General features: G+C 32.5%; 1 pseudogene; it reads right to left on the reverse strand.

Moving 5' to 3' along the window:
* LOC149221874 (dynamin-related protein 4C-like) overlaps nt 1–26896 on the reverse strand; it is a 58917-nt pseudogene that overhangs the window by 28641 nt on the left and 3380 nt on the right.

Here is a 26896-nt window from a genome sequence, read left to right on the forward strand (position 1 = left end):
TGGGAAAACTCAGCATTTTTGGATTTGTCATGAAAATATACACTTGCTCACCCATTGCCAAGAAATTTCACCAAGTTTTGGGCCTCCAGAAAGTCAAAAAAACAAGCAAACAATGACTTTCTGCCACCTTTTTGACACACAGGAAGCAGTCTTGGGAGATTGCAATTTTGGAGGGGCAAATGACCACCAAATTCCGAAATTCCACTTGGGTTGGAAAGTAGACATCTAGACCTTTCCAACAAGCCCACTTTTGCCTCATTTGGACACCTAGAAGTACCTAAAAATCAGCTCCAAAGTAGCGCGACCCGTTGGGCAGTTTTCACAGGAATTCATCTACAGCTCAGGAATTCGCCCAGTTTTCACCAGTTTTGACTTGTGATGGGATTTTTCACCCTCTTTGATGTAATTAATGTATTTTCATGTTGACATGACACTTATTTACCTATTCTAGAAGATTCATTCATGAAATAGCAAACATTTAATGAATGAATTGGTTTCCTAGCTTATAGAGGCAAGTTGTTTTGACTGCCTAGATTTTAGTGCTCAGTTTAGAATTGGTTGAAACAGCTCCTAGAAGGATGAGCTCGACCCCTAGAGGCAAGGAAAGGTGTTAGCTTGCCTATATTATGTATTTTCTTAGTCATTTTCAGAGGTTGGAGGTTGGACTCTTGAGGGAGAAGCTCTATTGTATTACTCATTGTATCTCTGCAATTTTGGCAAAGGAAGAAAGACCAGGGTTTTGCAGTCCTTTTTGGGATTCTTGTGGTTACATGTATTGATGGTGTGTTTCTCTTTGTAATTGTAAGTTTTTTATGTGAATCATTTTCTTACTTTCCCTTCTGCAAATTAGGCAAATGAAGTGTTAAAGTAGAATTCATGATTGCCATGTTCTGCTTTTAAGTTTGCTTAATATTTATGTTTTCATCTGTCTAAAGAGAACTCTTGAAGGTTTCTTGCTCTCTTTAGCTCCTCACTGGTCATTCCTATCCATTCACTTAATTCAAAGGCATCAGTACAGTCTCCTACCTTGCCCCAAAGAACCCCCTACAAAAACTGTGTCCAATCCCCGCACCCAAAATTGCCTTTTCCCGATTTTCCACCAAAACCCTAAAAATCCCAAATCAAACATTTTTAACAGTTTACTAGCCTAAAATCAGTGTTTCCCCGTTGGTTATCTCGCCCGTAGAAGATCTTTGCCGAGATAGACCAGAGAGAGCCCTCTCCTGCCCCGTAGGGCTAGCTACGAGGCTAAGTGGTTTGATGTTGCCTTGGAGTTTACCTTTCTCAGCTTGAGGTGAAATTTCAAGCGCTAACAGATGGCATGCACTTTAGAGGTTATAATTCACATCTTATCATGCATATTGTTGGGACGTATCCCTTGGAAGGAGTTTAGTGTGGTAACATCTCTTCTCTCCTTTGTGAACTTAGTCCTTGATGGGTAATAGTGTATATCTTATAATAATCTACCAAGCTCATTAACTTCAATTTCTGGGGTAAAGATGAGTTTCCCAGTTGAAGGAGGATCCTTTTGGACCCCTTCCTTGGAGAATTTCTGCATCAAAATTCCATCAAGCTTAGAATGAAAGTTATAGAGTCTTCTGAACTTACTTCCATTACTAACACATAAGAAATAATCCCTCTTAGATAACCCTTTGATTCCATTGGCCTTGTTGGATTTGTCACTAATCTCTACTTCCTTCCATCAATCCTAAGGATTTTTTTTGAAAAACCCATGCTACCCCTCACTTTTCGAGCATCTGTGATGCCCATTTTGACTTAGATAGCTACCTATGCTAAGGCTCTATTTTGCAGTTCCATGTTATTTATTTATGAACGCTATGTAATATTGATGCATTTAGATGGACATGTGAAACTACTTATATAAATCATTAAATGGATTAGGTACTTATGATGGAAACGTTTGATGTATGACCTAATGTATGACTTACTTGGTGATGATTTATCTAGTGCACGACTTATTAGAGTTATTGTTGTTTCATGTATGGCTTAAGTGGATATGATTTATCTAATGAATGACTTAGCGAAATTATGATTTATCTAATGTAAGATTTATTTTCAGTATAAACTACAAAATTGACAGTGGATACTAGACTTAATAACATGATGTCTAAGATCACTTATCTATATATATTTTGTTGTTATGTGTATGCATGAATGAGAACTAACCTACATATTGGAAGAAAAAAAATTATAGCCAAGATCTACTCTTCCATTGGGGAAGGTCGAGACATCTAATGAGGAAAGGTATGATGTACCTTGTTCTATTACATTTTGTATCTACTTGATATGCACTCTTACGACATGGGTAAGATGTAATTGGCAGGTGACAAGACTACCTGACTGGATTATTCGATGACAAGTCCAACCAGCGCTGCTATGTGGTCCATATTAGGGTGTTCACCCTAGTTGTAAGGAGGGGTGGAGGTATTTCCCACCATGTAACCTCCAAACCTAGAATCGTGGGAGGGTAGTGATGGACAAGCTCCCCTAGACGTGTGATGACGATTGCAAATGGTGTTGACCTTAGTTGTAAGTAGGGGTGGAGGTATTTCGCACCGTGTAACCTCCAAACCTGGAATCGTGGGAGGGCAATGATGGACACACTCCCCTAGACATGTGATGACGATTGCCAATTTCCTGCTAGGGAAGTTAGGTCGATATAATCGACGCTTCCACCATATTGGTCTTATTAGTGATTAGATTGGTATAGACAATGCCACAATATATAGCAACAGAGGATGGATAGGGTGGGAACGGAAGTAGGCTAGGAAGGATAGGAGGATATAGATTAGTTGGAGACTCTTGATGGGACGTGATGTCATTGTCTGACTTATCAAATTTTACTACTATAACTCTCTCTCTATTTTGTTATGCCTTATTATCAAATTGCTTCGAACTCCTTGTATCTTTTTTCACTCTAACTTTGGGACGAAGTTTTCTGAAGGAGGGGTGTATGTAATGCCCTACTTATTCTTATCATGCAAATTTTACTAGTGTTTAAATTACCTAAAAAATATTATATTATAATTATCAAGAAATATTGATACATACCTACATGGGTGAAACTATGAATTTAATACTGATATAAATTTTATTACTATTCCCAACCTACCTCCTCAAATTTAAATTTTGATAGGATATGGTCTCCTTCCATTTATTCCAATTTATATATTCATATCTCATCCCCAAAATGTCCTCTCAAATTTACTTGGGAGAAGATATGGTCCTCTCTAATTAATTACCAAATTATATATTCATATCTTATCCCCAAAATGTCCTCTCAAATTTACTTGGGAGAAGATATGGTCCTCTCCAATTAATTACCAAATTATATATTCATATCTCATCCCCAAAATGTCCTCTCAAATTTACTTGGGAGAAGATATGGTCCTCTCCAATTAATTACCAAATTATATATTCATATCTCATCCCCAAAATGTCCTCTCAAATTTACTTGGGAGAAGATATGATAAGAAAAGTCAAATGTAAGGATGAGGGGGTAGTTATGACATTAATGATAGGTGGTTGAGGTGGATGGGAGAAAGAGGCATAAAAGGGGAAGGATGATGGGAGGAGAGGGGGATCCTTGATATTGGTTTTGATTTTGGTTTTGGTTGTGGTTTTGGAGGATTTTGTTTTGAGAGGAAAGTGAAGAAAATAGAAGGGAGAGAAGGAGAGTATTTGATTAACTTGGACACGCTACATTTGGTTGGACTTGGGCTCAGAGGGCTACGGAACCTATGGAGGTTTCTTGGGCTAGGAAATATTTCCTAGTTGGATGGAAGGAAAATTTAATTGGGTAATCAAGAGAAGCATCCCAACAGGATCAAGAGCTCATGGGCATCTCAACTAGGCTATTGGAACAAGTATTCTTCTGTTTATAGATTACTCATGTAAGTGATTGCAATGAAATTTTTACTTATTTAATTGTGGGAAATAATTTTATATGGTAAATTATCATCAATTAAAAGTTTAGTTAGAAATAAGTTATTTACCGTTTTATTGTATTTAAAATTAAAGAAATTTAGTTTTGTTAGAGGACCCTAGGATGGAGCCTTACACTTCCACATCTTTCGAGGGAAATTAAAGAGGCATTTAAGATACCTGATATTCAAGGTAAATGGTGGTGATTTGATGTGTGGTGAATCAATTTACTTTGTATTTCCATAAAACATTAGTCTATATTAATTAACACAGTTGTCTTTAGTGCGACTTTTTGGACATTCCGGTGCCGAAATTCGGTGGAAAAAATTGAGTTGAAATCTTGATTTGTGTTATTTAAATTGGTTTTTTTACTGTATATATGAATTCAACAGCCTCAAAAACCCTTAATTCACTTCGATTCTGCAGGGGTTACCCATCAAACTTGTGATTTCAATAAATTCCGGTCGAATTTTAGAGAAATTAGACCGGAAAAACCCATCGAAAAAGCTTCCAAAAATTCTCACTAAATACAACTCGTTAATTAACTTCCAATTGTGATTATCCCATGTCCCGAAGAAGATGGTACATGATGAAAAGATGCTTAATTAAATGTCATCCATGAATTGAACCTTTAAACAACTAAGAGCTTTGTAATGCAGGACTAGAAGTGTCGTGTATATCAAAGTGCATTAGAAGGATAAGAAGAACATAAAATAAAAGGAAGAAATAGTTGTTTTGTTGGGATATTGTTAATTCTCTTACCTATTCAGACAATAACTTTCATTAGTTGACAACATATCATTGTTTCTTAAATCTAACTCTAGAATAGAATCTTAAGAACAAAATATGGACAAGTTGGTTGGAAAATGTTGGATTTGCCCCACAAGCCTTTGGTTTCAAAGAATTAGCTTCTTGGTGTGCTTGGAACTTTAACACAAAGACCATAGCAATTCAAGTTGTTGTTGAATGGAAGAACTTGATCCTTCTCACACCAAAGATTTTTCGAAGAATTTTATGGCTTCTAGACCCAAACAAAGGCCTTAAGCTTCCTCGGGTAGATTCTTTCATGGAATTTTAGGGTGGTGGTTTATATTTACATAAGGATTTCATGATTCAATCTACCCAAATACTTGTTAATTTCATGATAATTGATATCTCTTTATTGGTAGAGCCCTATAGGGATTTCTCTTTCTTATTTGCATGGTTAATGGGATGGGATTCAATGTCTCATGTATCGAGGTTAGATCTATATATTATATACTTCTCTTATAAGAAAGAAACCATGTTTGACTGAGTGGAAGTCATTTTGAATAAATTTCTTTTCAATCGACCAATTGTCCGAAAATCCAAATGTTCTTTATGATTGTTTATCTATATTTGGCAGTAGTTTTATGTAATGTGTTTAAAGGTATACCATTAAGAAATAATGTGAATATTGAATTTGAACCAGTTCAAGTGTGGTTCCCTATTATATGGAGACACAAGGCTCCATCCCATTTTTTACTTATTCAAGATAGTTTCATTAGAAGCTTTAGATATATGCAAACTAGAGCCAAACCTCACAGAATAACACAGGAAGTAGACAACTTCCTTAGAGGAAAAGGAGTTTATGTACATGATGAGAGTGATACTTATATCAGACTATATGGGTGTGAAGGAAGCCCTTTACTACTTCCTATGTTTGTTTATGATAGATATTTTGTTGTGGAAGTCTGCGAATAATATTGTTCATGGTCTATCCTTTTTGACAAAAAGAAGAAGCATTTTATCGCAATTTCCTTTAATATATATGTTGTTATTGTCAATCATTCTTCTCACTTACATAAAGTATCTGAAAATATCAAGGCATTCAATTTAAAGAAAGTCGAACCCATCAAAGTCGTTAACCCTAAAGAGGTATTTTTAGAACATTTAGCATCTATGAGATATGATAATTTATTTACCATAATTGTCTTGGGAATAGGTAATGACCCTCACACACCAAAGAAAAAAGAAGCTACGAGAAGTGAGGATTCAACCGCCAAAATTAGCATGAATTCTCAACATCAACAAATTAAGACAAAGCAAAGAGGGAAAAGTGCAAACAATGTATAGTCTTCATCTTCTCCCCTTGGATGCAAAAGATCCTCTTCTGCTCATAAGAAACAAGAAGCAACCATAGTTATAGAAGAGATTAATGATATAAATTGCGAGGGGGGTGATGGTGAGGAACCACCATACATTGATCTTGAGGAAGCTCATGATGTTTCACTGTCAAAAAGTAAGAAAACTTCGAGCAAAGGGGATTCACAACAACCTGAATACCCTATTGCTATTGAAGTGGATAGAACTATAATACTCAATTGGGTGGCATTTAAGATAGCTTAGAGTTAGGAGTAGATAAATTGGCTCACAAAGAGCCAACTTCCTTTAACCATGCATAATATTAAGTACAATAAGGTAGAAAGAAAATTGCAATTTGAGAAAGTTCATGTAAAAAATAAAAGGTGACTAAGAAATAGAGGTCAGAGGTGGATGTTTCAAGGGTCAAACCTAAAAGACTCCTAAACTACATATGACTATAGGAGATGATATTTCCCTTTTTGTTTCAGAGGAAGAGATAGAGTATGTAAAATTGAAGAGTAATATAAATGAACTGGAGTAGTCTCCTAAACTCCACATGACTACAGGAGATGCTCGTACCCATTTTGTTTTAGAGCAAGAGTTAGAGAATATAAATTTGAAGAGGAAGATAAATGAACTACAATAGACTTTAAGCCTTAGCCTTTATTTACAATTGATCAAACACTACAAACTATGCCTACTACATCTAGCAAGATAAAGAAAGCAGCCAAGTTACTCAGTGGAGTAAGAGAGTATACCGCAAAAGGACATCAGTATGCAAATAAACAATATTTTGGAAGCCTAGGATATCACTCTAGATTTAAGAAACATCCCATGGATGATGTCCTCTTTTACTGAATACTTGAATAAAGATTTAGAGCATGACCAAAAAAAAATTAAATTGATTTAAATACATTTATTGAACAAGTTTTAAGCCCAAGTGACTTTAAATAAGTCAATAAGGGTTGTCGTTGAGTCAAAGGATAAAGAAAATAAAAGTAGGATGGTCTACTAGGATACAAGTACTACAGGACTCTACTGCTAGTTGTGTGAAGATTAATGATAGGAAGCAATGCTTTCTTTAAAGAGACTAAAATTGTTGAAGACCATGACAGGCCACAAATAATAAGAGATTCCCTACTGATACCTAAAGATCAATTACAAAAAGAGTTTAAGCATAATAAGAACGTCATGGGCCAATGCAATCGATAATCACACTGATTTTCCAAAATAAGATATTAAAATGTGGTTAGTTACTTTTGTTAATGATAATGATGACCACTTGGCAACCATTGATAAATTATGTTATTAAAGAAATTGAGGAATAAATCTTTACACCCAAGGTAAAACAGGATATCATGGTGCCACCAATGGAGTATAAACAAGACTAGCTTAAAATATCCTTAATATAAATGGTTAATCCTAAATAATTTCCAGGAAATTATGTTAAGAAGATTTGAAACCCTGGGGAACATATACTCCAACATTTGAATGTTGAAGAGAGATAATTTCATCCATCATCCCTCTACAAATTTTCTGAGTGCACTTTTATTTTTGAAGCAAATTCCCTTTTTTTCTTCCTAATCTTTGATCATCGAACTTTGTTAAGTGTGTTATACAATTGTAAAGCCAATCCATGATTGCATTTCTCTTTTCTTAAAAGTTACTATACTATTTTATTTTATTTTATCGTTTAAGTATCAAGAACATTGCGTAGTGCAATAAGCACACACTTTATTTGAGCGTAGACTCCAATTTTTAATATTTTTTTACTCTAATGAAGAGTTGTTTCAGGAGTTTATGTCATTTGTGGTTTCAAAGACTTTTACAAAACCTAAGATCTCGCGAATCTTCTCCTATGCATATTATGGTTCTAAATGAATGAAATCATTTAAAGCTCTTTGAAATATTGTGACCATCATTTTTATTTTCTATCTATGTATATTGTTTCAAATTTATTCTCTCATAATATGAATGAATATGATGGAATGAGTTATATATTTATGCTTATGAGATTTCCATATTTCTCAATTATGCTTTTTATTTCTTTCAAACCACCACTTAGTTTACCCACAAGTATAGAATCTCGAATGCTTTATTTATTTATATGAGCAAACACATTTAAAACTAAAATGTGAAAGAGGAGTAGCCTTTGTAAAAACGTGGAGAGAATCTAAACAATTCCCTAAAAGCTCGACTCTTGTCCTTAATAGGAAATGAGATCAACTCTTAACAATAAAACTAGATTGAAGACACGAGACCACAAAACAAGAAGAATTTTCAAGATTGTGTTGTTTTTTTGCTTTAAAAACCCTTGAAGATCTAAGCTTTGTTTGGACTATGTTGAGTAAAGAACACAACCTTACAAAAGTTATTTTTTGGGAGCCGCTTTTTATTTAAGTTTGACATTTTTGTTTGGCATCTTAATTTTAGTGGTTTCTTGCATAGTATTTTTTTGAAAGTATATTTTGTGGGTGAGCAATTCTTTTAAGAAACGCTAAATTTTGTCTTTTTAGAATTTTTCCCTTAAACTTGTTTAAATTTTGTTTTTCTATTCAGCCTAATGGTTTTTTTTGTGATGTTTTTTGTTTTTTGTTTTTTGTTTTTTGTTTTTTGTTTTTGTTTTTTATTTCACAATGATTTTTCATTTTTCCATGATACACTCCAAACAATTTTTATTTGTCATGATATGTTGCACCTCACAAACTTTATCTCATGCTACATGACGCATCATTGCAATTTGATGTTATATTAAAAAAATAAAATAATAAATTAAATTATATATATATATATATATATATATATATATTCAATACCTTAAAAAACTCTTACTTGGATTGTGAAGAGTTCACAACTCAAACTTGTGATTCCAACAAATCTTTGTCCAATTCTAGGTAAATTCAACCATAGAATATGCTCAAAAAACTTCAAATTATATAACAAAATGACTACGACTAAAACATACATTATTAATATTAATTTTAAATAAAAGAGTGTAGATTTCCATAGTGGTTCATTATTGTGGAGAGTTTTTTCACATATATATATAGATATTCAACCCTAAAAAACTCTTACTTGAATTGTGAAGAGTTCACAACTCAAACTTGTGATTCCAACAAATCTTTGTCCAATTTTAGGTAAATTCAACCATAAAATATGCTCAAAAAACTTCAAATTATATAACAAATTGACTACAACTAAAACATACATTATTATTATTAATTTTAGATATAAGAGCGTAAATTTCCACAATAGTTCATTATTGTGGAGAGTTTTTCTACATAAATCTGTGTAAAAGATTTTTAATCCATTTAAACTTTCAAGTACACATTTCACAAAACACAATGAAGTAAAACGCTCATCCACAATTTCAAATGAATTAAAAATCCTCTCCACCAATCTGGAGAACTCTCCGCATTAATTTTAAATATCATCATCTATATCAAATTTATTATAATTTTTTTTAATAAATTTAATTCACATTATTTTACCTAATAGGAAAGTATTATAATTTTTTTTAATAAATTTAATTCACATTATTTTACATAATAGGAAAGTAATTGAATACCATAATTTTTACATAGATTAAAATGGTTTAATATCACAATTTACACCGTTTCGAATTCAACTTCGTAAATCTGGTGTATTTTATTGATGTTTCAAAATACTTAAAGCATAAGTTAGAACAAATAACATTACATATTTAGTAAATTAATTTTATTTTTTAATATTCATGTATGTTGTACAACAATATCCTAAAATTATAAATAATGATTTGAAAGTTCTATCCATTTAAAATTGTAGATTTTTAATTTATTTTATTAAAATTTAGTATAATTTTTTTAATTATAATTTTAAATTAATACCATTATTATTTTTAATTTAATATATATATATATATATATATATATATTATATTATTTATTTATTTATTTATTGTGTTAAAATTATAATTTTTTGTTGTTAGTCTAGTTGTGTGAATCTTCAGATGATTCTATGTTTAATCTTTGGTTTGAGAAATCACCACCCAAAAGTATATAAGCCTTTAGAATAATTAAGGGATTGCCTTGGGCCATACCAATCTTTAATCTGACTAGATTTTTACCCACGGAATTTCAAACGAGACTTTCGCATCACAAAGTGTCTTAACAATACACCCATCACTATCTATTCTATACCCAGTAAACATTAAAATTATAATTTTAAATTGATAAAATTATTTTTTTTTTTCTGAGTAAAGACTAATTCTATTAAGAGAAGAAAAATATATAGTACAAACAAGCTTGCATGCAAGCGTAGCAGAAAAGCAAGGGAGCCAAAGGTGAAAGGCTAACCACTTCGCTTCACAGTGACAAACAAGGAAAGGACCATAGAGAACATGGGAAAACAAAAAGCTAGAACTTCATAGAGAGAAGCTACCCTGAGAGGGCAGTTGCTGCCACACGACATTTTTTGCCTTTTGTCTTGTTTACTTTGACCCATCTAGAAGAGTTTGGCTGAGCCGTAACAAGTTGTAAACTATTCTGCCCTAGCGGCTGAATATCCTTTTCAGAGTCTGAGGACGAAGATGAATGAGAACGTTTCTGAGAGCTCTGAGGGGCGGAGGGGTTTGCCAGACCGACCGAGGGAGCGTCCATCGAAATCTCCATATTCTGCCCATCTGCTACGATTTCTTCCTCATCCGAACTAGAGGAATCTGTATCGTCCATAGGAGGGGGAGGCACACAAGGATTCCAGCTTTTGGATTTGGGTTTGCGATTCATATTCTTCTTTTTGTCAAGGAACTGGGTACAGGAACTCTGGAGGTGCCCCGTTTGATGACAATGGCGGCAACGGAAGGCTGTGTTCTCATAATCCAAGGTTTGAGTCCAGAGGAAATCGCCATACTTGATATTAATCTGATCCGGCAGTCCTTTGCTAATATCTATTTCTACACAAATTCTGTCGTAGGTGAAGAGTCCATTTTCCTTTCGCGTAGAGTCTACCTGCAGGTAGCGTCCTAAAGTGTCTGCAATAAATTGATAAAATTATTAATTTTAATCTATAACAAAATTATTATTTTAAATATTAATATTATATATACTAATATACTATATATATATATATATATATATATATATATATATGAATATGAATATGAGAACATAAATATTTTTACTTTTAATGAAAAACTATATATATAATTTACTTATAATATTAGAAATAGAGGTAAAGTTTAATAAACATCTATACTTTCTTGTAAATATGAAATATTTAAACTAATAATAATAATTACATCAAATAATTGTTAATGTCTATCATAAATTTATGGAGTTGTTTTTAGTGTAACTTTTTGGATTTTCCGGTGCTGGAATCGGGCAGAAAAAATTGAGGTGAAATCCTTATTTGTGTTATTTAAACTGGTTTTTTTGACTGTATATATGGATTCACCACCCTCAAAAACCCCTAGGGCACTTAGATTGTGCAGGGATTACTATGAAACTTGTGATTTCAATAATTTCTTGCCGGATTTTAAAGAAATTAGACCGAAAAACCCACCGGAAAAGCTTCCAAAAAGTCGCACTAAAGACAACTCCTAAATTTATTGATATTTAAGGTTAAATTGAAATATAATTTATTATAAAATAAAATCCAAATTTTAAAATGTAAAATTTTATAATTATTTGTTTTTATTTTTAATTATATATATATATATATGGAAAAATTATTTTATAAATGTAAATATGTATATCATAATAATGAGATGTTTGTCCTAGTTTGTTAGGGGAGAAATTAGATTAGAGACTTAACTTTATTTTTAGTAATAGTTAAACAAAGAGTTTATATATGTTTATCAAGAAGACAAAAAAAATACACTAATATTCTAGACCTTTAGGGCCATTTTCAAATTATATAAGAAAAACATATAAGGAGAAAACATAAAAGAGGGTTGCATAGAGCCAATCATTTTGACTTATTAGATTTAGAGGCTTCCATTGGAATGGGCTCTTTGTTGTTGTTGGAAGAGTAGCCAAGGTTAGGGGGTCATGCCCAATTATGTCTCTACTCGACCAAGTCCGCAATCTCGGGAACCTATAGTCAGCTGCATCTCATCCAACATTAGCAGTCATTCCTGTCAAGCAAGACTCTTCCTATCAATAATTTCAAGTGCTAATAAACATCTACGATGTACATGTAGTAGTTGTAGCAGCCCCAGATGTGGCCCATATCAGCTACCTAGTCAAAGACCTCAACAAACACTTTACTGTCAATCAAATAACAACACTCTTTAGTTGTTTCTCTCTCCACATGTTCAACCTCCTCCCAAGTCTGCTAGGAAGTTTACTCACGATGCCAAAGTGCTAAGATCTCCACTTGTTGTTGGATGTGAGAGATACTCAAAAGTATGTCACTCCTTTATGACAAAGAGCCTCTTAACGGGGCATGTTAACTTGAAAATTACTTAACATTATTTGGCTTAAGTGATGGAGAAAAGCAATGTTGCAAACAACTTGCGAAGAAATGTTGATAGGTTGGGTGCAAATGGGAGGAACAAAACTTGACAGGCTAGAAGATATGAAACTGCACTGGGAATCCACGATAGCCTATGGAGGCAGGAATGATGATATTGTTTCCAAGGAAAGAGAACATTTCTCTAGATTTGACCATCAAAGTCTGCCAGATAGAGTGGGACAACACTAAGCCTTACCGTGAAGAACCATAAAACTCATCGTGACTCCCTTCACAGGTGCAAATCAATATTTCTCTCATGCAGGGCAACAACACCAAGTGACATGAGTGCTCACCACCTCCTGAAATGACTAATACACATGGGAAGGCCAAACTAGACTAGAATTATTGGCAACCGAGGACATTTTAACATTCCCAACCAAGATTTGATCAATCTCCACATGCTGTCATGCATTAAACTAGTACCAAAGTGAGTCATCTCTACCATCATAGAATAGTTAAGGGTTATTACACACCATGTGAAGGGGGGTAAATGGTTCATGATTACTTTCGGGGGACACATTGCCACGTCCACCCCTAAGTTCCTAGTGGGACAATAACAATGCATACCCCAACCGCCACACAAAAATCACTTCATCCATAAATACATATTAGTTTATTATAAAGAACTTTAATCTATGCGCATATACGGTAGAAGAGTTCCATATGAATGTGCATATACATAATTTGTGCATATATGTACATATATATATTCCGTATATGCACACTTTCATATATATGTGCATATACAGACGTTGCATATAGAAGTCATTTCTTCCATATATATATATATATATAGAAGTTGTACATATACATAAGATGGCTTTTGTATATGCGCAACTTCTTTATATGCACGTATATATGGAATATGGCTTCCGTATATGCATAACTTCTATATATGCACAAATTTTATATATACACATGGATATGGAAGTGTGCATATATGGAAATCACACATATGCAAGTGTATTTATGAAAGTCGACTTCTATATATGTACTTGCATATACAAAAGTTCACACATGGAATATGATTTCTATAGAGGTATTGAAGTCATCTTTCATATATGCACGTTTCCCCATATATATCCATATACAGAAGACATATTCCGTATATGCGCACTTCCATATATGTATATATACAGAAGCCATCACTTCCATATATATGTGCATATACCAAAATTGTACCTATACTGAAGACGACTTTTGTATATGCATAGCTTCTATATATGCACATATATATTGAATCATACATATATAGAAGATGGCTTCCGTATATACGTAACTTCTATATATGCAAATAGATATGGAAGAGTGCATATATGTAAATCACACATGTGCAGAAACGTAATTGTATTTATGAAAGTCGACTTCTATATATGTACTTACATATTTATATGCATATACAAAGGTCCTCTATGTGGAATAAAGATAATACAAAAGGAAAAGCATGCTAGTATAAATAAACCCAATAACAATAATTGCTGGTAGGCGAAAAGACTAAAAAGTGATGCGACACTTGTAAAAATAACTCAAATACCGAAACGAAACTTGTACATTGTAATAATAATAGAAACGCTAATAACTCAAAGAATAATTGGGCAAAGTGACACTCAAAAATAGAAAAAGGACAGAAAAAGGCAACAAAAAACAACACTTGAAAAAATTGCCCAAAAAAGCATTGCAAACCAAATCCAAAGCTCCTTGAACTCATGAGGATGGTTAGAGCTCTAATGTCAAATGTGGAAATACCTCTATAAGCATCCACTGTATAGATTTCCTCTCACATTATTAGGGTTATATTTTATGATGCGCATGTGTAAAATCAAGGAGGAAGTGACGCTTGTCCATATATATATATAGAAGTTGCATCTATATAGAGGATGAAGTTATGCACAACTTCCATATATATGCATATCTTTTGTATATGCGAAACTTCTGTATATGCACATATCTTTCGTATATGTGCAACTTCCATATATGCACATCTACCATATATACGCATCTACCATATATGTGCAACTTCTAGATATGAACATATACAGAAGAAGCACATATACGGAAGATATGTGCATATATGGAAGTTGGGCATATAGAGTAAATGAACATATACAAATGTTGCACATATACATAATTTTTGCGCAACTTCAACCACAGTATATTCTCAGTCTCCGTATAAGCGCAACCTCCATATATATGCATATTTGTTTATACATATACAGAATATGTGCCTATACAGAGGTTAAAGTTATGCACATATCTTCCATATATGCACATATCTTTTGTATATTCATATATCTTCGAAATATGCACATATCTTTCATATATGCGCAACTTTTGTATATGTGCAAATATTCTATATTTGTGAAACTTTTATATATGTGCATATATTCCATATATGAGCAACTTTTGTATAATATGTATATATACAGAAGTTACGCATATGCAAACTAGTGCACAATTCCGTAATATGAATATACAAAAACCTCCATATATGCACAACTTTTGTATATACGCACATCTTCTGTATATGCACAACTTCTACATATGCACATATGTTGTATGTGCACATATACCAAATTTGTGCATAGACATAATTTATTCTCAACTTCAATCACTGTATATGCGCAACTTCCGTAAATGGACATATTAGTTTGCGCATATATAGAAGATGCACATATTAGTAATTTTTTAATAAATAAACTAAAAATAAAATTAATGATCAATAAAAAAATGCATTTTAAACATTAAGAAGTCATAATCTCACCATCTTAAAAGGTAAAATTCTTACCAATTTATTATGGGATGAAGTTGTTAACACTATTGTTTACTTGAAAAATAGAATTCCAACTAAAAGTTTAGATCATATGACTCCTTTTGAATCACTTTATGGTCATAAACCAGTACCAAGGCAATTAAGAATATTTGGAAAAAAAAAAAACATTTTCTCATGTTCCAAAATAAAATAGGAGGAAACTTGATGCAAAAGCTATCAAGTGTATTTTTCGTTGGTTATTGTTATAATCATAAAGCATATAAGTTTTTTTATCCCTCCACACATAAATTTTTTGCAACTAAAGATGTGTTATTTCATGAGCTTGTAGATGAAGGCCATAAGGAGGACAAGTATGATGCAATGTGTATTCCTTGTGAGTATGATGATGTCAAAGAGGAAGAAGATGATAAGCATGAACATAAATAGGCGGAAAAATCTAGCAACATGAACACCTCTATTAACCACAACACACCAAGAGGAAGAGATGATTCATTTCAAAGCAAGAGAAGAAATGAACATAGTGAAGCACCAAAAGGCCATCTTGTTAGACTCAACCACCATTAAGATTTAAATATTGTGCCTTAATGAAGAAATTAATGAATGTTCTAGAACCTTTGAATTTCAAATAAGCTAATGAGCATAAAGAATGGAGAGATGCAATGAAGGACACCAACACAGAAGAAAGACAAGCAACCAACAAAAGGAAAATACAAGGTTGTAGACCTAGAGATGGAAGAAGGCCAAGGACTAGAAGACGTTGACGCCGAAGGAGCGGAGCCCATCAAAAATATCCCTCAGTAATCCCTCCGTGGAAGGGAAAGGTGAAGATTACTAAAGATCTAGACTCAGACAAATTCGCCATCTCCACACCCCTACTACCTGAGCAGGTGCCTTTTGAAGGTCTGCGGCTCGTGCGAGTGCCGCTATTGAAGATGGAGGATTGGGATCTGGCAGATCACGCTAAGTTCCCTCACTTAGAGATTGACAAATACATGAAGAGATTTTACTATGAATAAACAGGTGTTACGGCGCTGGAAACATAGAAATGGGTTCGCGGTGTTGAGGAATCAGGATTTCTCAACTTGCTATGGGTGCCAAATTACCACCGCACCCCCATTAACATAATTTTCATATGCCAGCTGCTTACATTGGTGCATGATCGGTGTTTATGGCTAGGAGGACCTATACCCATCACAGATATGCTTATTCACAGGATTACACATCTGCCACATGAAGGTTTGAACCCTACCAAGGAGTTTGGCGGAAAGATGGGAGAGAAGGAGTTGGGTAAGCGAATGAAAAAATATTATGAACTTATGAAGAAGGCGCAAGGGTATTCCATCCTGTCAATAAACAACCTTACAGTTCAATTGGCGTGCAAATCTTGGCTGGAAAGATGATGAGGAAATGTTGCGTGGATGAAGTTCTGACACCCATAGTATCTTTAGCAGCTCAATGCGTGAAAGGCGTGATGTTCAATTGGTCCATATACCTATGCCAAGAGTTCCTCGTGAATTACCACAAGGCCCGAGATGAAACCAAGTCGTTTCATTACGCTTCGTTGTTGGTCTCCATTGTGTTGGTTGCATGGGAGCTGCTAGAGGACAGTTATTTTCCTCGTTGGAAGAAGGATTGTCGAAGACGGCGCAGTTCGCCTCCCTATGGGCTACGAAGGACCCCACATGCATCACAGAGATGAAGATCTTTTGGGTCCTAATGGAAATGAGTTTTTGCATGGAAATTAACCAGTGTCCAAGGTTGTCCCCAACCTTGTGCAAGAAGCTGGGGTGGGATAATGATTATCCTAAGTCGAGTTAAGTAAATCATCATCTCATTCAAAGCGATAAACATCATCATGATTAGGTAAAAGGTTGGAACCAAGGATAACGTTTATCCTCCAATGCGTAGAGGCTACATATCATTAAATAGACCAGCTCGATCCTTGAATGAATTACCTTGCTCTATAGTTGTGAGTGCTAAGCCTGATTTCTGTAGGAGTTAGGATTGTTGTAGGATTTGAGAGGCTATAAGCAGAAAGCTACTTACTCTCCATCGGGAGTGTAAAATAAGGATGATCAGGCCATCACTCTATGGAGTTGAAGATGGCATGAGTATTCTGTCCTTTTATTTATGATAATTCTATTAGGATCAAAATCAGGTTACAATTAGGGGTCTCTCTGTGCATCCATGTTTATTTGAAAATTGCTTGTGATGACAATTATTGTTTTTGCGATCGGAAAGTCAAAGATGGCATGAGTATTCATTCCTTTTATTTCCAATAATTTTATTTGAAGCAGAACCAGATTGTTATATAAATATATATATATTTCTTTCTACTAATTTTATTACGTGCTGAATAATTTGTTTGACGCAAGATAAAGATGAGACGTCCCTCGTGGTTCATAAAATTAATCCACCGTTGGAACCTAACAGTTCTACCAATCAGTTGCAACAACGAATGTCTATGATAAGGGAATCGATGAGTTGATATCGATGTCCCAGGATTCATTTTTTATAATGGTCGTGACATATACGTAGAGTGTATGGGTGGCTATTCATTTTATTTTTGATGTTTTATTAGAAACTGAATCAGATTGATTATGGGTTATGCAGGACAAGGTCCGCATCGATCGATCCGACCATTCATGGTGTGAAAGATATATATGTGTGTGTGTTGGGGGGGGTGTGTGGATCACAGCAGTTGCTGTTGTAAATGTTGATGCGTTATGCTACCCTTATGTCTCGTGCCTTGGCACTTGTTGCGTCAGATTGACTTGCATGAATTGCTTGACTGATTTCTTAGACTTCCGACAAGGTCAAGGATCGTAATTGATTATGAATCATCATCATAACTCTGCCCTCCCGAGTTCCTCTGTATAGTTGTCTCTGTTGTTGAAAGAGTCGACCGTGATGGTGAACCACCATGCATGAGATAGTAAAAATTTTGTTTTAACACTCAAAATTATATAGCTGAATACTATGTATGCTACGTAATTACCTTAGGAAGTGTTTTTTGTATCTACTGAGGTTTATGGTACATGAGGTATATGGCAATACCTCTTTGATTATGTTGTAGGATTTGGTTAATGATCTTATTAATGTTTCTAAGCGGTCACCAAAGAACTGACATGCTGAACCTCATCATGCGAAGACCCACAACTTGTTATCGTCTCCAGGTTGTAATATATATGCATGATAATGTTGAGAGGTTATTCCTGGTGTGGTTTATCACTGAAGGGTATTTTTTTTTTAACCTTACCCAAAGCTCTCAGCTTCAGCTGAGTTATGTACAGTGGATATAAAATAGTTTGGTATAAAATTTGGATCCTTAAGTCCTCAATGACAGTATATATGTTCCCCTTGCTGTGAGGAATTCATATTGAAAACTTATTTAATATGGTGAAAACTTTCGTAATAAATCTGCGATCCTCTAGAAAATTTCCTTGGGTTATCATTATTCTGTTTCGATTTTCCTTACTCTGTTGAAAACATTGAGAAAAAATTGTTGCAATCATGAAAAAAAGGATGCGCAAGTCTTTATATTCTAGATATAACAGAGATGATTTAGTTCTTGGTGTTGCAAGGACATAGAAGTTAAAACTAGACCTCTCGGTTAGTTCGATCATTTTTGCAGTAACCAATCACAAAATCGATGTGAGATATCGATGCCACAGACTTAGTTTCAATGGTGGATGTAGCAGACACGAAGAGACACGTATAAGGAAATGAATTTTAATTTATACTTGTAACTATTTATCAATTAAAGGAAACAAAATGTGGGATGAACTGCATGTAAGAGATTACGTGGGTTTGATAAAATTGATTTAATTGTGAATTTTGCCTAAAAAGTTTTTTTTTAGCATTTCGAGGTTTAAATTTTTCAAAAGTTTTATTGAGTAAAATCATCTGGGTCAAAAGTTCAGTATGCCAAAAACTAGCCCTTGATGACGCGAAAATACACTTCTAAATAACTATGATATTATGGTAGAAAAAAATCATAAAATTGAAAGTACAGTTAAAATTGTGGGGAAGATAACATATGTTTAAGTTATCATAAAATATAGAAAACACTAGATAAGATCGACGTAAATCACCAGTTACCATGTATTTGTTGATCCTAAGAAGCATTAGTCTACTTGTTAATGAGACCTATTCATCAGACACTACTCAAACTTGAGAACTATAAGCAGTAATACAAAATCTTGAACTCACTCCTCTACATATTTTTAATGCAATTTGATTCGAATCCATGTGACATACTAAACAAACCTCATGTAAATGGTCAATTTCAATTATAGTCCAATTTAACATCATAGTGTGATGGTTATGATGAACAGTTCTCTTACCATTCTTGAATTTTTTCTGCTAAACATTCGTATGTTAAGAATTGGGACTTGTGCTAATGACCATTCCCTCCACAAATTGTTACGAATTATTTAGCCAAGACTTGTACTTCATGAGATGGGTGTGTGCACTGCCATGTGTTGGTAGTAGAGGAATGTGAAGAATAACACAAAAAATTCACATATTTATCAATATTAATAAGTTATTCTTATTGTGTCTCCTCATAGATGAGGAGTTTAATTTTTTATGATCTATTATTATATAAGTTGTCAAAACTTAAGCCTTGAAAAGTGATGCTTACAAATATGTACAACAGGGTAGATAAATAATAGATAACCATGGGAAAGCATGGTCATCAAATTAATACAATGTTTAAGATCGATAACAACTAGAGGAAGATATGATTACTTGAGTGGCACACTTACATATGTTGCCTTCATGAGTGAAAGAATCACAATTCTCATAAAACTAGACTATGATAAAACAAGAAAGTAAATTTACCGTGCATATTAGAGAATATGTGGTAATTGATTCCGGTCAAAGATTAAGCTATGGTGATCATGTTATAAAAAAATATATGAATGGTATAATTGCTATGAAATGACATGGCTAAATATAAATCCCACCTAATACTTCAAAGGATGATTATATAAAGAAGGAAATGCTAAACCTTAGTAAGCTAACTGGTTCATAAGTAAAAATCCAAAGGGAAATTATATACTTCATCAGAGGTTGGTGTTAAATAAGTGGGTTCCACCCTGAGTATTATACCATGGTAAAGGTTCCCATAAAATAATGATAGGATTGTGAGAAAATTTTATAGTATAAGACTATGTACTTGTACAAATTGTCTTTCAACTAAATCCTTTGATTAATGCATCTATATATAATGCATTTCATAATGTGATTTGTTCTTTAGTTGGAAGAAAGTGTGATTAAGGGGAAACTAACTTTAACAGGTTATTATATGTCGTGACATATGTATCTTTCATTGGATATGCATAGTTGGACCTATAAGTGTCTGTGAGTACAACAATATAAAAACCATGGTAATTAATAAGAAGCACAAATTTTATGTTATGGACCAGTCGGCCGATTAAATGGTATCCAACAATCTATTTAAATAGACTCATATCATACCAATTGAAATGCATATTTTGTACCAAGCAATTTTGGGAGGTTCTCTTGTTGGATTGCTTTGATAATGTGTCTCGGTTGAATAGGACAACATAAGAAATGTTGCATAAATCTACATAAATTCATAAAATGGATAATTGATCTCTTCGTTAAGGGTGATTTAATGTTAAAGAGGAGTTGTTAACATGTGAATACCCTAATATCATAACTACCTATAAACTAAAAGGGTGTAGAATTGAAAGAAGTAAAACTTTCATTTATAACACATGAAAGGAAATGAGATTATATCTACACTAAATTATCCATGGCCAACAAGATGTTGAGGTATAAAAAGGACAATAGTCAATCATACAACATAAATTGTTAAGTACCGAAAAAATTTATTCTTGGTTAAAAACAAGCTAAGAAAACTAAACTTCAAATATCTATGATAGACTAAGTATCATAGTTAATAAGTCTGCTTTATGGTATTGTTGTTAAAACCAGGTGCAAGTGACAAGTTTCATCCCAAAACTAAAATTTATGAGTATGATTGAGTTATAGTGTGCGTGATGGTTGTTATAGAAATGGAATAGGTCCATGAAAGTCATTAGTAAGAAACTGAACACAGTTTGTTCTACTTACTAGAAATAAATGAAGGAATGGTTGACATAATGCTAACATGGTTGAAAACATGTGAATAAGTGTATGTCATGCAGGTGTTGTTATGGATATATTGAGGTACAAATTGTACTATGTACAAGACGTACATGTGGTACCGGTATGGATATATGTATGGCATGTCTAAAACATGATATGTATAGCTATGTGTGTAATACACCTTGTGTGCAAGTATGCATGAAGACACTCAGTGGGTGTCTGGAAGGGAAACCGACCTAAAGGTTGCACAGAATAAGGAAATTAAGAAGTAACAATGGTTTATTTGCAGTTTCGCATACATATAATTATGATGAGTATATATTGTATTGGTTATGATGGTTATACGTGAGCTAACCTGTTATGATGCATATTGATGTAGCAAATATGTTAGCTGACTTGTTGTATGCAGAGAAACTACAGGAAGCAAGTGTTTGACAAGAACACAAAGGATTGGAAGAATGCAGCAGGAGAACATACATTCTTCAAATAAAATGAATGACGGGCAATATAAGCCATACCTACTTTAGTAGTATTGTGTATCAAATTATGATATTAATTATGGTAAACACAGTCGAATTTTTGCATCTAAAATTTCTTACAAAATTTTTGAAACCAATGTTAAAGGTAGCTATGTAAGGAGATGTGCTGGGAACGCTCCTTGTAATCGATATATATCGAAAGATTTTCATCAGATGGCAAGGCCATGAGAGCTATGGCTTCAGAAGCCAACTACCTGTGAATGAGCATGGAGTAATACATCGTGGACAATGTAAAATTTAAGGGGGGGTATGTAACACCCCTCCCTTGTGTGTCAGTTGTAACATAAGGTCAGGAAAGCTAGGTTTGATGTGTAAAATGAAAAGAAAATACATCATTAAATAATTAATAAATTGATCACATGGAAAAGCGAGACACCAAGAAATGAGATTATTGTCAAATCCCATTGAGGAATGGGATATGATAAATATTTTATGATAAGCTTCTAAATTTTATTCTAGATAAGCTTGGATGGATTGGAGATAAATATACATCAAGAAAAACATAAAAGCTTAGCGGAAGATAAAGGCAAGATTTTATGAGGAAAAGCCTCGGGGGAGATAAAAGCGAGCTTTTCCGAAAAAGACCTAGGAAAATGGATAAAAATCCATAAAAGTGGGATGCCACTAATGGAAACTATATCATGAAAGAGGGTATTAAATACCCATTGCATAGATCAATTGGAGGTAGTTGATCCATGGCAAGAACCTCGGCTCAGGTCATATCAGAGGTGATTCATGGTTGGGTGGTGGTGCTCCGCTCTTCAAGTGATGTTTTAGTTGGTTTGATATATGTGGAATGTATTGCATGTTGTTCCTTACCTTGGATATTACTTCAATTCTTTCAGCATATATGTTTAGTTGTAGGTGCGATCTTTGTATAGGAGAATGATAACTATAAATGATGAATTATTTTCATTCCATTGAGGTGTTCCAGTTCTTTACTCGTATTGCATAAGATATATGTTGATGATGATATCTATGTTCATGTAATTGATTTTACTCTTACGCGTGTGGATGGGTGAAATATCGAGTGAATCTAGCTTGAATATCATCAAAGTTGACAAAGGAACCTAGTATGCCTATAATGATATGATAACTCTAGTGTTGTGTCATAACTCGGTTAATATTGATGCTAGTGAAAAAATTGTGGAATAATATTTCTAAGTGTGTGGTCGATGAATCAAGTTATTAGTGCCACGCATGTCCTAAGACTTGCATCTACTTAGGCTAACCTAGTTAGTTATAGATGTTGGAAGAAAGACTATAATCATGATGTACGACCATGGTAGCCACAATAGAGTTAATTTAATGTCCATTAATGTTGTTTGGATTAATCAATGAATTATTATGGGTTGCATGCTATGGTTAGTCCTTCCTACAACTAGTAAATTATGCTTAATATTTATCTCACATATAAATCTTATAAAAGACCACATCAAGAGTCCACCTCTATAGTCATATTGATAAAGACTATGGATTCTGTTATATAAATAATAATTATGATATATTGACGGACTAAATATACCCTTGGCAAGGGTTGAATCTTAACTATAAACGAAGAAAATTTCACCATAAAGGGATCATAGTAGCTAATTTTCAGGTTAGGCTCACGAGGTAAGTTACAATATTATGTAACATATTTTGATACATACGATATTGATGTTATGCTTTGAATGGGAGCAATATATGAAGAGGATATGATATTAGGTTGTCTTCAATTAACTCTCAACATAAACAAAATAAGTTACTATAAAAATAATTGAAATTGTTTTAAATTATAACAATAACAAAAAAATAGTATTGTGCCATCTCTTAGAAATAATAATTGTCATAATATGAGAAAATAACTAGATTGTAGGTTAATTGTATCAACTATTGATTATTATTAATGTTATTATATACTTGTGAATGTTTTTTGTGATATTTATTTCTAGTTATGTAATCCTTGATAAACTTAACTTTAAATTAATATAAAACAATAAATAATAAAAATAGACATAAATTAAGTTAAGTTGTTAGAATTTCTATTTTATAATTAGGTTTGTTTGTCAAAAGAATAAATTTAAACATAATATGAAGCTTATATAAAATTTTCACTTGTCCATTATAAAATGTTATCATCCTCTTCATTTAATAAAATATGGTACTCAATGCATATGAATAGTAGTACCTAAAATTAAAATTGTTATGGTAACAATATAATTCTATGATTAAATAAATTTTATGGACATTTAAAGATTGTGTCAACCTTCTACTAGAACAAATATAGTGTAGTGTTTACTATATCAAATTATAATCAAATTGGTTGATAATACCAACATAGAATATTATTGTAATCAAATATATTAATCAAATTTTTAATATGAACCATAAATAATATTAGAAGAAATAATTTGAGTCTATTAAAATTAAGACCACAAAATTTGCTTGTATAAGTTTATATAAATTTGTTTTATATAGTTTATCATGACAATTTTATCACAAAAAATGGTGATATTAAGGATCAAATGATGGATAATAATACTGGATTCCAAAAATAATATTCTCTCTAGTTGGTATGGATAAGCCTTGCAAAAGGCCATAGGCCTTTGATTGATTATTAGTTGTTTTTCCAAATCCCAAAAAAAAAGATTTCTAAGTGAAAAATCAATCCCCTTTATTTAATTATTAGATAATTCAATTAAATTAATTAATTAGTTACTTAGCTATTTAATAATGATTTATTGATTTATAATTTACTTTAAACTAATTAGTAAATTATTATTATTATTATTATTATTATTAATCGTGATTAAATTACAAATAGTACTAATTAATTGAAAAGAAATAATAATAATTAACAATAACTTGTTATTATTTATTAAGACATAAAATATTTTCTTCTACAAGTTTATATCAACTTGTCTTACATAGTTTATTATGATGATTTTATTACAAAAATAGTGAATATATCATTTAAAATAGAAAGGTAAGAAATTTTCTAATTCTTTATTTTGAAAAACTCAATTTAGTGAAAGTAAAAAAATTCTAGATCTATTAAATAATTCCATTTTTAATAAAAACATGTAGTTAATAATAAAATCAATTCCATTATATCAAATACATTCAATAAATAAACCTTTGTTTTGCATGGTTCCATTTTGATTAAACAACCTTACATGGCCATTAATTTCAACAACTAGCTTTTTTTGATTTATCTACATCAACCACCTCAATATCCCTCAATCTCAAGTGGAAGTGGAAGTGTACACTATGCCATAAAGTTGGAGTACACATTTACTAAAATTGAATACTTTATACAATAAATTACCTAATAGGCATGAAAGTTCCATATAAGTCTTCATTTCTCCCTAACAAACACACTAAATATTAAACCATCTTTGAAGTCACTTGGTTTAGCTATATTTACTTTTATTTGTTTATTTTGTTTTTTAAGTTTTTAGATATAAGTAGTTTTTTTTTTAATCTTTATGGTTTCTTCGATGGTTTTTTTTTATATTTTTGTTTCCCTCTCTTTTAATATTTTGTTTTTTTTTTCTTTATTCTTCCTTCCACCTATCTTTAGTTTTAGGTTTTCTATTTTATATATTTCTTAATTTTCTCTCCTTCTCCTTGTTTTCCTTGTGCTTACATGCTTTCTTTGAATCAGTTATATCCCTCTCCCCTTCATATCATATATTTATATTTTATCTACATTTTTAAATGATTTATTATGAAAAAAAAAAAAATTATTTATATATATGAATTCTAAACCTTTTTATCTGTGAAGATTGATTGTCTTTTCTATTCACTCTAGAGATTCAAAACAACCTTTTCTCCTAAAAATGAACCATCTCATCAATTCAAAATAATAACTAGCAATATGGGTTATCTTCAAAACTCTCTTACAAAAAAATACTAAATGATAATAATGTTTTGAAACTTAAGACCATTATAAATTTTGATAAATTAAAAAATCTATTTACCTATAAAATTGTTCAAGCGAGAAAGAGATGAAAATGCAAATGCAAATGCGCTAAGTGCCGATGAATGAATGGTAATATTTAACAATTCAGAATATTGAAATATATGTTAAGACTTAAAGGAAAATGAAGTTTAATACCATCATAATATCAAATGAAAATAAAATTTAATCCAATCATAATAGCATTTGGAAACAAACATCAAAAACTGGTAGAAACTTGTTCACTTGGCAAAATACTATTAAAAATGTAAATGCACAAAATGCAAATTAGTGAACAGCGGTATTCAACTTAAAGAATGTAAATGCACAAAATGCAAGTTAGTGAACAGCACATTATTCAACCTTAAAAGTTCAAGATGTCTTAAGACCTAAAACCAAAACAAACAAAGAATAAGGTGTCAAGATATCAAACCAAAAAGTATAAATTAAAAAAATGTTTTGAGACGGCTTAAACCTTGATAACTAGTATATCAATTAAAAAGAATCTCAAACTTTGATATCTAAAAACTTCATAAATAATTTACAAATCCATCTCCACATGCGCTGCTTAACGTGACAAAGAACTATGAAAATGCAAATGCACAAAACAAAACACGAAATAATGAGCACCAATATTTAACCATGAAAAATATTTAATCAAAAGATAGTTAACTTGAACCATAACGATTTCTTGAAACATTAAATAAACTTGTGTAGAGTCCTCATAAACAACTTCAAAAATCCATCTCCTCCTGAACTGGTCGACGTGACAAAACCTACGAAAATGGAAATGCACCAAATGCAGACTACCGAGCAGCAGTATTTAACCATTGATAATACTTTAAGCATCATTGATACTTAGCTTCTGAGAGCTACCAATGAGTTTATACATAGCATATTTTGACTGCCTCAACCGTTCAACTTTGTTATTGAGATTCTTTCTCTTAGTAGCTATTATTGGACTTTCTTCATGCACCTGCTCCA

The sequence above is a fragment of the Pinus tabuliformis genome, chromosome Q, assembly GCF_031772625.1.
Source record: "Pinus tabuliformis cultivar Carrire ecotype Pingquan chromosome Q, CPIR1, whole genome shotgun sequence".
NCBI lineage: Eukaryota > Viridiplantae > Streptophyta > Pinopsida > Pinales > Pinaceae > Pinus > Pinus tabuliformis.